Here is a 15,174-nt window from a genome sequence, read left to right as displayed (position 1 = left end):
AAATATGCATGCATTTGAGGAATTCTGCTTGCACTAATCTGAGTATCCCTTTTTCTAATTCATTATATGTATCTTGGAGGCAGATGTTCTCTTCTATTTAGATTATAGATAAACTATTACTAAGTAAGCAATAAGCCAATGAGGATTAGAAGGGTTAATAAAAATGAGGAAAATGCCTCCCTATGTCACATTTATAAACATGAGATCAGTTTGTATTTATGAGACTGAAGCACTACCTACTGCGCTAATGAGGCACCTCAGTTTGTATTTAAATACAACAAAATTAGCCAAGTACCAGTGGCTCAGACCTATAATCCTAACTAGCCTGAGAACCATGGTTTGAAACCAACCTAGGCAAAGAAGTATATAAGACACTTATCTCTAAGAAACTACTCAGAAAGAGCTGGAAGTGGTACTGTGGCTCAAATGCTCAAGGCCTGTGCAAAAAGAGGCCTGGGGACAAAGTCCACAAGTCCTGAGTTCAATCCTCAGGACTGGCAACAAATAAACAAAAAATAAATAAAATGAATTAAAGGCCATTTTTTTTCTTTCATATTTTTAATGTGGCCCAATGATAAGTTACTTAGGTAAACTAAAATAAATAAGAATCTAGTTTTAAGCATCCAGTTTTTTGTGGCAGATTTATTTTATTTTATTTTTTATTGTCGGGGTAATATAAAGAGGGGTTATAGTTACATTCGCCAGGTAATAGGTGCATTACTTCTCACACATTGATACCCCTTCTCATGTTTTTTATCCCTACTTCCCCCCAACACCCCCTCCCAATCATCTTGTTTCCCCCCCTTCCCTTCCTATTGTAAATAAACAAATAAACATATATACGATATACCTGGTAACAAAGTCAGATACAGTAACAATATGAGATTAACCAAAGGGCAAAAAAAGGAAAAGAGAAATAACATTACATTGAGAACAATCACATAAGTTGAAGCTCCTGTTTCCATATCCTAGATATCTTTTTATTTAGTCTCTTCCTATATGACCTTATATACCTAGGTTTTGAGCTATTGTAATCCTCTGCTAGGAGAGTCCTAGATGAGGGAAACCATTGAGCCTATGTTGCTTTGGGTCTGGCTTACTTCACTTCATATGGTTTTTCCCAAGTCTTTCCATTTCCTTACAAATAGGGCAATGTAATTCTTTCTGATTGCAGCATAGAATTCCATTGTATAAATACCACATCTTGTTTATTCAATCATTTACTGAGGGGCATCTGGGTTGGCTCCATATTTTTCTATGATATATAGACCTGCAATGAACATCATTGTGCTAGTAGCTTTAGTATGCCCTTGTTTCTGGACAATTGGGTAAATGCCAAGTAGTGGAATTGCTGGGTCATAGGGGAGCTCTATGTTTAGTCTCTTGAGGAACTGCCATACTGCTTTCCATAGTGGTTGAATGAGTTTGCAGTCCCACCAACAGTGTAGTAGTGATCCCTCCTGGCCACATCCCCTCCAGCATCTGTTGTTATTAGATTTCTTGATAATGGCCATTCTAAATGGAGTAAGGTAGAATCTCAAAGTTGTTTTGATTTGCATTTCTTTTATGGCCAGAGATGTCGAGCATTTCTTCATGTGTCTATAGGCCATTTTTATTTCCTCTTCAGAGAAGTCTCTCTATAAGTCTTTGGCCCACCTTTTAATGGGATGGTTGTTTCTTTAAAGATTTGTTTTTGATTCAATTTTTTGAGCTGTAGGTATATTTTAGATATGAGGCCTTTGTTTGTTGTATGGTTAGTGAAGATCTTCTCCCACTCTGTGGGCTTTCTATTTAACTTGCTGTCTATATCCTCTGCCATACAGAAGCTCTGTAGTTTAATGCAGTCCCATTTGTCCAAACTTTCTTTGGTCTTTATTAAGTAAGTTTCCACCTGTGCCAAGGAGACCTAGTGTATCTCCTATTCCTTCTTATAAAGTTTTCAGGGTATCTGCTTTTAACTCAAGGTCTTTGATCCATTTGGAATTAATCCTGGTTAAGCATCAAGTTTTTAAAGTTATACTTGGTCCACTTTAAATCATTCAGTCACAAACATTGTTAATGATTATCTTATTTCTATTAGGCACCATTCCAGAAAGTTGGTATATGATGATCAAAGAAAACAAAGCTGTTTCCTCATAAAGCTTACAAATTCTACTGGGAGGAGACAGAAACAGACCAATAATGGATGGTGTATTGAGTGGGGAGAAAATGAAATAAAGCAAAATATCTAGAGAATGGTAGAACAATGTTATCTTAGACAGAGTGTTGGAAAATGTCTCTCAGCTCTGTAATCTTTGTCACAAACAAGAAATAAACGTATGAAGCCAGTGGGAGAACTCAGAAATGCACAATCTACAACACATGAGCTAAAGAGCTTAAGAAAGGATATTTATACAGAAGGAATAGCTAATACAAGGGCATGTGATGACTTGAATGTCCTTGCTAAATCATGTTGAAATCAAATGGCTATGAAGATAATGATAAGAGGTGGGATCCACCCATTTCTGGAATTTAAATCTCAACCAGAACTATATAAACTCTCTCATTCTTTTACTTTTCTCTTTAAGTAGAAACATCTTTTTGTTCAAATTTATAGAAAAATCCTTCTGTAACAATAAAAATCAACCTTTTTTGTCAGTTGTGGGGCTTTTGCTCAGGGCCTGAGCACTGTGCCTGATTTCCTCAAGGCTAGCACATCACGATTTTCAGCCACTGAGCCACTTCTGGCTTTTGTGTGATTGATTGGAGATGAAGAATCTCATGGACTTTCCTGCCCAGGCTGGCTTTGAACTGGAATCCTCAGATCTCAACCTCCTGAGTAGCTAGGATTACAGGTATGAGCTAATGACACATGGCTACAATCAACTTATCTTAATTCTTCTTTCCTTTCTTAAAAATTTTTGTTTGAACCTTGGATGCTGTTAGGTGCTGAGCAAGTAACTGTAGACAACACAGACTTGTTCTTACCTGCCTCACTGGGAGTGAACAGTGTTGAACAATTTGCAACACCTCACAGTCTTCATTTTCATAACTCAGTATGGGTTGATTTAAGAGTCAGATCTGAGAACTCAACCAGAAAGACTTTTGGGGAGTGTTGAGCACAGGCCAGATACTGGCAAGAAGCAGGAAGTTTTTGTGGGCTGACAAGTATCAAACTCTGGGAGAAGAGGACTCAAAGGAGGAAACTGTAGGGCCCAAAAGACTATGGCCCATCTAGCAAAGTGTTGGGATTCTCATAAGCAGAAATCCTAACAGAGCTTCTTAGTCAACTGCATGACTCTTAGGATCTGGTGGCAGACATCTCTGTCTGCAACCGTTTCTGTCTCTGCCAACAGAACTCAAGGTTTAATGTAGAGTTTTCAAGCATTTTTGTTAGCGTCATATAACAAGGTCTCAGTTTTTCTGTTATGCTGGCCATGAACTGAAATGATGAAGCAGCGATTTAATTATATTGCTTATCACAGAGCTTGGGTTGCTACACGTGTGTTGAGTTGAATTTTTTGGTTCCAGATTAAGTAATGAACTGGCCCCATAAAACTTTCCTCAATTGTACTGTCCTGACCTCTAGGAGTCTCTCTGACACAATTTGCCCTTTTTTGCCATGTTAATTGTTGCTTGTGCTGCACCCTCTTTCCAGCCATCTGCTTTCTCCGGACCCTGATTGGCAAGTAGTCTCCTTGTGGTTTATTTTCTGTTCTCTGTGGGATGTTTTTATGTGTCTGTTCTTCTTTTAGGACAGTGTCTAGTAAAACCCAAACAATTTAGCCTTTAGTTTTAGTGTAAATGTAGACAAGACAGACCTTCTAGGGCTATTGTTCATTTTGGGGAATCTATTTCCTTCAATATTTGTTTCCCCAACACATATATTTAACACTTCCTCATATACATTTTTTATGTTAATAAGGGATCAGATCATATAGCTCCTTACAGGATCATATATAATATACACGCATAACCATCCTTATGTAGTAAATGAAAGTAGCATTCAAAATATAAACCAAACAATGTGAATTCTGAGTTGTGAGATTTATATAGCATAAAAAGAAATCTAGTCACTGGTATTCATAAATTAGTTCAGGTACTTGAGTCCTACTGCATGTTTCTTGACTGCCTTGGCAACCCAGAGTTAGATAAACTAAAATGAAAACTTTGGCAAGAAGGTAGGAGTATTACAATAACTGCACAAAGCTGTACAATTATAAGGAGGATTATATTGACCTTGTTCTTCTTCTTTCAACACCCAATGCCCCTCTTTTTTTAATTTAAGGATATCTTCTCAGCTCAGAATTTTTGTTAAGAATTTTTCCCACGCAATAATAATAATACTTTTATTCCATCCAGAAGATTCTAGCAGGATGCCAGTTGCTCATACTTGCAATCCTAGCTACTCAGGAGGCTGAGTGCTAAAGCCTAAGGTTCAAATCCAGCCCACACAGGAATCTCTGTAAGATTCTTATCTCCATTAAACTACCAAAAAAGTTGCAAATGAAGTGGTGGCTCAAGTGGTAGAGTACTAGCCTTGAGCAAAAGAAATTCAGAAGCAGTGCCTGAGTTCTAGCCCCAATACTGGCACAACAACAAAACAAAACGAAACAAAAAGACCATTCTATAAACACAGATATTCCTTCTGCCTCTTAAAATCATATCTTTGCAACCTCAAACCAGACAACTACGTAACTAGGTATCATGCTCAGCACAACCCAAACAGTAGAACAATCCCAGCTCTGCAGCAACAGGCATGACCATTCCAAAACAAGCCCTTAAAAACAACAACACTGTAATGTCTATGTTACTTTTGTCAGCACTGTCTTGACTGTATTTGCTCCTGTCAAACCAGGTTAGGTATTTATACATGACAATTTTGAAGGTTCATTCGCTTAGGGACCTGGCAAAAGATTTAAGGGAATGATAGTATCCTTTAGAAGAAGAATTCCAACTAGATTACTAAACAATAACCTGACTATAAATATGTATGAGTGATTCTGGATACCCTGGTTCTTTCTTATTCAGAAATCACTTGGTGTGGTTGTGGGAATTGTCTAAACTATTACCTAGCCTGGATTCTCATCCTCTAGGTGTCATAATGTACTTCTGGATATTTCATCCTTCCTGACACAAATTGTTCATATCTTGGGGTGCTTTTGAAGGAGGGATGCCACCATGACCAGTCCCAAAGAATTTTAGGCTTCATTTGTGCCAAGTACAGACTGCATAACATAGAATTACTCCACCTCTCTAAAACACTCTGAACCTTTCTATGAAAATTGTATTTCATGCACAAAATACATCCTATGAGCAGCATCAAAGAAGGTATTATCTCCCTGTTATATGTTTCTGTTAGACATATGCTGCTTCTACCTCCCCCCGAAACATCTAGATTTGAGTTAATCAGTGATGTCAAAAAATTAGCTCTTCCCTTGATTTCTGTCTTCTGTTACATATTTCCTCAGCCATCGTGTCTAACACCTGTAAATTCACCTCTCTCTGTCTGTCTTTCTGTTTCTGCCTGTCTGTCTCTGTCTCTCTATGTCTCTGTATCTCTGTCTCGGTCTGTCTCTCTGTCTCTGTTTCTGTTTCTGTCTCTGTCTCATTCTCTCTCTCTCTCTCTCTCTCTCTCTCTCTCTCTCTCTCTCTCTCTCTCTCGCTCTCTTGCTCTCTCGCTCTTGCTCTCTCGCTCTTGCTCTCTCGCTCTTGCTCTCTCGCTCTATAGGTCATGAGGTTTGAACTGTGGGTGGGCCTGGGCGCTGCCCTGAGCTCTTCAGTTCAAGGCTAGTACTCTATCACTTTGCGACACAGCACCACTTCTGGTTTTCTGGTGGTTAGTAGGAGATAAGAGTCTCATAGACTGTTGTGCCTGGGCTGTCTTTGAACTGTGATCCTCAAATCTCAGCCTCCTAAGTAGCTAGGATTACAGGAGGAAGCCACCAGCTCCCAGCTGTGAAGTCATCTTTGATGCTCCTTCTTCTTGTTCCTTATTAGTTGTCAAGTCCTGACATTCATCCTTTATAATTTCTTCCAGAGTCATCCTTTTATTCCATACCACTATTGCCATTCCCGTTCCATCCTACTACTTTAGAGTGGGACAGCTGCAATGATCTCTTAGCCTCTGCTTCAAGATCATTCTTTTTCAGTACTTCATATGTGGTTGGGTCTCATTATTCACCTGCAAACACTGTTTTATCCATGTTATTCTTCTACTCATGTATTTCCAATGGATCCCCATTGCTAGAAGGATAAGCTCCAAGATCTTTCATTGAGCAGGTAAAGTCTTGATGCCAGCCAAGCTACCTCTCAATTCTTACTAATTCTCTGCTCCAAGGAGATGCTCTCAACTTGTCCTCCTAGAGTATCTTGCATGCCCCATCCCCTCATCTGTGCCTGAACTGCCTCTTTTACCTGGTTGTCTAATCCAGTTTGTCATCCCTAACCTCATTTTTGTTTCTCTTGTTTTCTTCTACCAAACAGGATGAAAACACTAGCCTCTCCCTTTCTCATCTTCCCTTGCACCATGGATCAACATCGTATTATAGTTTAGCACATGGAATTCCCTCCCAACTGTTTGTCATTCTACCTTGCAAATAAAAATTATAAAAATTTGTGTAGAAATATAAATTCAATAAAATATCATTACTGAAGTTTAGAGCCTCACTCAGAAAGAAGTAGAGTTATAGTTTCTGGTTTACTTGGCTAAATTTAAAATTCTTGTCTTAGGAACAAAGCACCTATTCTTGTTTGATTGTTGAAATGTTTGGCTTTCTCTCCTTTTTTACTCTCTCCCTCTAGCTCCTTCCTTCTTCAGTTTGATGCGGTGAGGGAAAGGTGAAATTTGATGTCATAGAAGTAACAGAAAGGTATAAGTTTACTCCTTTTCCTCTTCTGATAATAAGACAACTTTGTTTAATAAGCAGAAATAGCGTTTTAGTTACTTGTTATGGCCTGGCATCCATGTGCTAAGAACCAGTACTCACAAAACTTCAGATTTCTTGTTTTCCTGGAATTCAGCAGATCTCTGAACAAGGGTATTAAGTGACTTCATTTCTAGAATATGCTTAGAGGGTTAGCAAGTCAAGTTGTCTAACCCACAAACTATTAACTTGAGTCTACAAAATAGTAGCTATAGAAAAGGAAAAGGTCATCTAGAAAGGCCATGTTCAGTTACAGACATTTGTGGTTGACACTGTAACAGAAAGAACGAAAGCCTAGCGACCCTCGTTCCAGTCCATGGCAGTTTTACTTCTGTTTCTGAACAGTGAAGTGTAAACTGACTTCAAAGTAAACTGAACAAAAGACACTGACACAGCCATGGGTACCCAGTATAGATCAAGCCTCTCTCTCTGTACATATGATGCCTTTTCACATGTGGGAAATCAATAGCTATGAAGATATATAATTCTGGCACCTAAGAGGAACAACAGTTTCTAAAAGGAAATGCAGTCACATTCTGACACTCATCACATGCTTAGCTCTGTCACAGACTGTTCCCTGTCTTAGCACCTGCTTGTAAAAGCCAGAATCCAATCTTCAATATATCTCAAAGTCGATAAGAAGAGTGACAATACTGATGGCCAAGGAAGAAGAGCGGAGACAGAGAGGAAGAATGGGAAGGAATGAAAGTATATGAGGTCGGAAGTGGATTCCTTCCCTCAGCTCCTGGATAGGCACCAGTGGGGCTTGTGGGTTGGGACATAGAATGTGCCCAGACACTTTCCCTTTAGGTTCTCAGAGTCTGAGAAGGGTGAAGGAGGGTGAAGTGGATCAAGAAGTCCAGTGGTAAGCCAGCCTCAGTAAATATTTAAATAGCTCTCTGATTGGCAGCAGAAGCAGTAGACCAGGAAGCTTTCTTCTCCCTCCCAGTGGGAGCAAGAACATTCTGAAGGAAATGGTGAGACTTGAATGATTAGTAGGCTGGAGCCAGGCAGAGCCATCAGTTATTGCTGAGAAACAGTAAATGTCCAGTACTCTTAGAACATGCTTCACCTGTGGAGGAATTATAATTGAATGAGAAATCCAAGTCTGGGTCAGATATTTAAAAGAAAACATCATCAGTCTTACTTAAAATTGCAAAGCACAGTGGTTTGTGACAGAAAAAGGTGCTACTCATTCATTTTCAAAGTGACTTCTTCCGGCTCCTGCAGTTGGCTTCTCATGAAAATACTTTGTCGCACTATTTCTGTTTTTGCATGAGACTAGTGGAGCTAATAAATAGATAAAAAGAAATAAAAGCACCTTCAGCATACTACAAAGGCAAATGTTTATTATCATCAACACAAACAGGTTCTTGAGTTAATGCAATATCAGTAAATCTTTACTGATACAAGTGAGCCAGTACACACAACGTCCGGTTCGTAGCCCTGTGAAGTGTAGTAACCAGATTAGAGACAGAGACATACTAAATTCCTCACTTAAAATAAAAAGACTAGGTTTATTTTTACTGTCATCAAAGAATTACTGATGGGACTGGTGGCTCATGCCTATAATCCTAGCTACTCTGGAGGCTGAGATCTGAGGATCAAGGTTCAAAGCCAGCCCAAACACTAAAGTCTGTGAGACTCATATCTCCAATTGACAACTAGAAAACAGGAAGTGGGGCTGTGGCTCCAGAGGTAGGGCTCTAGCCTTGAGCTGAAGAGCTCAAGAACAGCGCCCAGGCTCCACAACTGACCCCCCCCCCCAAAAAAATTACTGCCTGAGCAACAAAATAATATATTAATCAAATTAGCACTGTCTTCAAATGGCATTTTGTTTCCCAGCCCTAAGAAATTACTACTCAGTGAAAAAATTAAAGAGACAAAAATCAATCTCCTTGGGAAAACGAACTAGATTTTTTTTTTTTTTGCTATTCCTGGGCTTGAGCTCAGAGCCTGAGCATTGTCATTGGACTTTTTAAGGCTAAAGCTCTACCATTTGAGCCTCAGCACCACTTTCGGCTTTTTTCTATGTATCTGGTACCAAGGAATGGAACCCAGGTCTTCGTGCATGCTAGTCAGGCACTCTATCACGAGGCTAAACTCCTGGCCCCTAACTACATTTTTTATAACATTATCTATAAAAGTTATAACAAAGTCAAAGTGGATATTAGCTATATGGACATTAGCAAAGTGGACTTTTTTATATTTCTATATTTCTTGAAGTTTTATTTTTTATACTTCTTAATATAATGTATTATACATTATATTACATATACTTACTATTATAGATCACATGATATTCATTCACTATACCCTGGTTTTCATACTGTTATTAACACTGAATTTTATAAATACTTAATGTTTCAACATCTGACTTTTCCTTCCAAAGCTAATATATACCTTACAGGGAAGAGTGCATGCCTTCTATCCTAGTTCCTCAGGAGCAGAAACAGGAGGAGCATGGTAGGAGGTCAGCTTAGGCAAAGTTAGTGTTAGATCCTATCTCAAAAATAAACTAAAAGAGCAAAAGTATTAGAGACATGACTCAAATGGAAAAGCATAGGGGCTTGAGTTCAATATCCAATAGAATATCCAAGAAAAAAACTTTAAACAAGCCATGCAGTCACCTATAATTTGGTAAATTGAAAACTGTGATGAATAGTCAAGATGCTTAAATTGTTTTGCTAAAAAATAAATAGACACTTGCGAAGTTATGCACCTTCTATCTGGTGAATATAATGTAACCCTTCTATTAATCACAATAAAAAACACATGAAAAAATATATAGACACTTCTAAGCAAGTATTAATTTTTCCTTCTCTAGATACAGACTTTTTTTAATTTTATTTTATTTTATTTTTGCCAGTCCTGGGCTTGAGCTCAGGGCCTGAGCACTGTCCTTGGACTTTCTCAAGGCTAGAGCTCTACCACTTGAGCCTCAGCACCACTTCCGGCTTTTTTCTATGAATGTGGTACCGAGGAATCAAACCCGGGTCTTCATGCATGCTAGGCAAGCACTTTAACCACTAGGCCAAACTCCCAGCCTAGATACAGATTTTTAATAAAGATAATTTCAATAGCAGTTTGAGTAATTAAAAAATTGTATGCTTTAAGAAGTAGGATGAAAGATTTGTATTTTTTCAATTACAAGTTCAAAGCCTAGGACAAATATGAATCATCTGATAGCTAACCTTGCCAGACAATGAACTGGGAAAATAAGGAAGGTGCCAAAAGCAATCTTGACAAAGGGCCCACACAGAATTACACAGATTTATTACTCTTTTGGGTTAAATTACCAGATGGTGCCTCTGAACATACAACATATCCCAGGAGAGTAATACATTAGACATCAGTCTTTTGATACAATGATTTACAAAATTTAGATAAGTATTCCCCAAAGACTCACCTGTTAAAAGGGCCCCAACCCAGCTTGCGGCACTATGAGAGGTGGAGGAGCCTTTAGGAGGTGTGACCTAGTGGGAGGAAGTTAGGTGATTGGTGGCTTGCTCTATTGAAATGCCAACCTCTCCTAGTCTCTTTCTTCCCAACCACCTTGAGATGGCCTCTACTGTCACACACTTGCTACAGTATGTTGTGCCAATACAGGCCCAGAGCAATGGAACAAAGCAATCACAAACTGAAATCATGAGCAAAAATGACTCTTTCCAGGCCCGGAGTTTGGCCTAGTGTCAAAGTGCTTGCCTAGCATGCACGAAGACCCGGGTTCGATTCCTTGGTACCACATATATAGAAAAAGTCGGAAGTGGTGCTGAGGCTCAAGTGGTAGAGTTCTAGCCTTGAGAAAGTCCAAGGACAGTGCCCAGGCCCTGAGTTCAAGCCCAGGACTGGCAAAAAAAATGAATCTTTCCTCTTTTTCTGCCAGTCCTGGCCTTGAGCTCAAGGCCTGAGCACTGTCCTTGGACTTTCTCAGGCCAGAGCTCTACCACTTGAGCCTCAGCACTACTTCTGGCTATTTTTTTCTATGTATGTTGTACCGAAGAATCAAACCAGGGTCTTCGTGCATGCTAGGCCAAACTCTTGGCCCCAAATCTTTCCTCTTTTTAAGCAGTTTCTGAGGTGTTTTGTTTCAGTGATGGAAAGACAATTAGCACAATACTATAATGTAATGTTCTTGGTATCTCCAACCAATTCTCACGCCTTTTGGCTTCTAATTTCCAGATGAATTCAAATTTTGTTCATTTCTTCTCATCCCTTTGTCTACAGTCTTGCCTGATCCTTTGTCTGCTCTTCTGAATCCAACAGGTCCAATCTTATTTCTAGGTATCTATTCTCCATAATGTAGTCATAAAACATATGCCATTCTGAGTCACATCCCCCCTACCCCCACTTTCACTGGCATGATTCAATCTAAATTCACAAGCCAAGCCTTTTATGATCTGCCTCTACCTCTTCATCTTTCCCCTTTGGCTTTGTTCCTTTTCACCTGCATATTCGCCTCAGCCATACAAGCTATAACAACCTACTCACTTATAGTAATGGTTTATTCTAAAGAAGCAGTAAATTCTCAGTCTTGACATGTACTAGCTTAGGTTTCTAAATTGGCTTTATGTGACTGCCATCCCATGTCCTAACAATGATATTGTAAGTCTTTTTAGGAACCTACATTTTTATTGATGAAAGTTTATTTTCACCCAAAATATTATTAAATAGTATTATATTTACTATTTTATCTTTAGATACTCTTTATACAGAATTAAAACATAAGTAATTTATAATTTATCCTATAATCTAAAAAATGATGTCCCCAAGACTCCTGAGGCTTGAGGCAGGAGGACTGGAAGTAAAAGCCTGCGCTACATAGCAAGTTCAAGCTCCAGGCCAGCCTGAGCTATAGAGCGAGACTCTGTCAGGTAAAAAGAGTATCTGACTCCAAAGTTCTCTCATTTCTGTTATTCCAAGAAATATTTCAAGTGCTTTTTCCATTTAGCTTATAATTGCTGTAATACGAAGTCTCAACTTTACACTTACGATTGCTTTATAAAATATGCAGAAATTTTAAAAATTAAACTTAAATTATAAATGTATAATACTTATATTAATCGAATTCTTTACATATGTTGCCAATGAAGAGAATAAAAGAAGTTATTCTATTTTTGCCCCTAGGACCAGCCTTTGGAGTGCTTTGGTGAGATATTTTATAGATAATTACAGCCAGGACAAGATTACTGAGAAAAAGTACACACATTTTAGTGGAAAAATAATGAAATTCCTTTATTAATCTAATCATTGCTTATTAGGAATTTATTCTCCCAGAGGAAATAAATCTTTTGATGAGGTCTTAAAATCTGAAGAAAGAGGAGCATCAGAAATGTCTAGATTGGTTGTCGTGAGTCGTTCTTTGACACCAGTTTCAAAGGTGCCATGAAGAGCCATTTTCACATAAGAGTGAGTGAGCAGCATCCTGATCAGCAATCAGTGCAGACTGAAGGACACCTGCCTATTCCATCTTTCCTATTACAGACTGTGCTCACCTAGCTACTAAAAGGAAGGGAGGGCAGAAGGAAGCAAGGCAAGGATGGAGTTAGGGACTAGAGAAGAAAGTAGTCAGGTCTATCTGACTTTGAACAACAAAAAAATGGAAAAACAAAACGCTACCTTCATTACTCACTATAGCAAAGCTGTTCTTGAGGTGATTTAATCTTTGCCTGGAAAGTGTGAATTAAACAAGAAGCTATTAAGTGTATCCAATCACTTCCAATTTGTACCAACCTGAATCTCCCTTCAGTCATTCTCAATGGATAAATTCCCACCTGTAGAATATTGTATAGCTCAGGGCTTTCTCTAGTGGCTATGGGGTAACCATTGTTGGCTTGTTTGCACTTGTCCAAGGGGCCATGTGGAAGAAATTGAACACAATAATTAATTCAGATTCAATGCCCAAGGGTGCGTCAAGAAACCTGAACTTTAGTCTCAGGTTGCAAAAACACAATTCATAGAGAACATGATATTCCTTCTCCTCTGGCATTATGCTGATAGGATTATAAAGCTAAATGGAAGATTACTCCTTACTGTATTACATTTGCTTTAAACATGCTTCATGCTAAGAAGCAGCACAACTACAGGTAAAATGATACCACCAATACATTTCCTTGATTTAAATTACTACCAGCATGATTTCAATGTGAACTTTCAAAATAAACTTTGGGAGAAAAGAATGACTCCTACTCATTAATCCCACGTTTAAAACACACTGGATGCTGGAACTGCTGGTTTTTTTCTCTTTTCCTTCCAAGAGTAATGTTATAATGGAAAACTACCATGAACCTAATCTTACCAAAAACTGAAAAACACTGACACAGTTTATGTTGAACATAAACAAAAATATCTAACTTCCAGGCTTCTTTCTTGGCTAGTAAGCATCTGATGTGTTTATCAAGCCTTGGGAAGTATTACAACATGGAAAGCCTCCCTGGGCAGGTTGGAGCATGACCTCAGTCTTATTTAGATTTGTCATCAGCTCCTAGCAGGATACTGGCTTTCCATCATGGACTATGCTCTTCCAGTTGTACTTTCCAGAGCAGAGTCATCAGCATCTGCCTGTTTCACCTACTTTTGGTGATGGCTGTTAAACAGTTGTATAGCAAAAATCCCCAGCTGACCACAGGTATACTAAACCATTTCTCATCTCCTCTTCTTCCCTTCCTCCCCTTTTCTCTCATTCTCTCCCTCCCTCAACTCCTTCCTTCCTCCTCTTCCTTCCTTCTCTTCCGTCCTCTGCTCTTCTTCCTTCCCTCCTTCCCTTCCTCCGTTTCTCCCCCCTCCCTCCCTCTCTTCCTTTCTTCCTTTCTTTCTTCCTTCTCTCTCCTCTCTTTCCTTCTTCTGTAAATATAAAGGCATCCTGGATTATGTTTTAATTTGAAAACTAGACAGAAAATCGATTTTTTAAAGAACCCATATCACCTCAGACTTGCATCTACTTTCATATCCTGACATATAATCTCACTGTTTATTTGTCTGCATTGGTTCATATGTGACAATTCTGTAATTTCACAAAGTACACCATTTTGTGTTCAGCTTTTGTTCAGCATTGTATCAGTGCTTTTTCATTTATTTTCATGTCTGTGCATTTCTTCATAAAGTGTTGATACCATCGTTTTCTTAGTTAGAGAAGTTTGTTTTTGTCTCTACTCCAATTCTAACATAGACAAGATGTTTTGTTATAAACAATTTTTTGTTATTGTTGGTTGTGTAGTTTGAACTCAGGACTTGGGTGCTGTCCCTGAGCTTTGTGCTCCAGGCTAGCACTCAATCACTTTGAGCCATAACACCACTTCTGGGTTTCTGTTGGTTGGTTGGAGATAAAAGTTTGAAGGACTTTTCTGTCCAGGCCGGCTTCAAACCTTGATCCTCAGATCTCAGCTTCCTGAATAGTTAGGATTATAAGCGTGAGCCACTGACACTCAGCTCTAAGCATGTTCTAAGTCTAGAATCATATACTGCATTTGGCTGTCGTATCTCGTCATTCTCTCACAAATTAGAATCATTTCTTGGGATTCTTTTATCTTTATGACCGGATACCTTGGGAGAATGTTTTTTAATTTGGATTTGTCTTCATATAACTGGATTCAGTATTTGAATTTTGGGCAGGAATGCGATAGGGATGTATGTCTGATCTCACTCTATTCTGTTGTTGTGGGAAGGTACTAAAAGTTGGTTTGTTGGCTCCATCCTTAACTTTAGAATGGACAAAAAAAATCAATACATTGTTCAAAACTGGACCAAACAACCAACCACTATTTCTCCATTTTGTTTTTGCCTGTCAGTAAAGAAAATAGAAGGCTGCTGTATTCATTAAACACCGCTGTTGAACAAACCACTTCAAAACTTAGAACAACAACCACTTTCTAGTCCATGATTCAGTGGGTTGGCAATATAAACTGGGTCCGGCAGGGCGTGGTCTTCTGAGCTAGGCCAGGCTGGGCTGATCTCAGCTGGGTTTTGCTCACAAGTCTGTGGTCAGCTGTGGGGCCAGCAGGGATGACTCATGTCTTCAGAAGCACACCAGAGTTTGGAAACGAAGGCTCAAATTGAGACATCATCACTTCTACAGCATTGTATTGGCCAAAAGGTAAAAGGACACCTAGATTGAAATTTCATGTAACTAACAATTTTCATGCTTCTGCTTAAATAGTTAATATAAAATAGAAATTGTTCTGTTTATGTATGGCTGTATAATAAACTTACTCAAATTTAGTGGCTCAAAACAACAAGTTTATTTTGCTCATGATTTTTATATAAGTCTGAT

Source organism: Megascapheus bottae, chromosome 9 (genome assembly GCF_031878675.1).
Source record: "Megascapheus bottae isolate mThoBot1 chromosome 9, mThoBot2.hap1, whole genome shotgun sequence".
Classification (NCBI taxonomy): domain Eukaryota; kingdom Metazoa; phylum Chordata; class Mammalia; order Rodentia; family Geomyidae; genus Megascapheus; species Megascapheus bottae.
The sequence above is the reverse complement of the archived record's forward strand: the minus strand, read 5'-3'. Positions refer to the sequence as shown.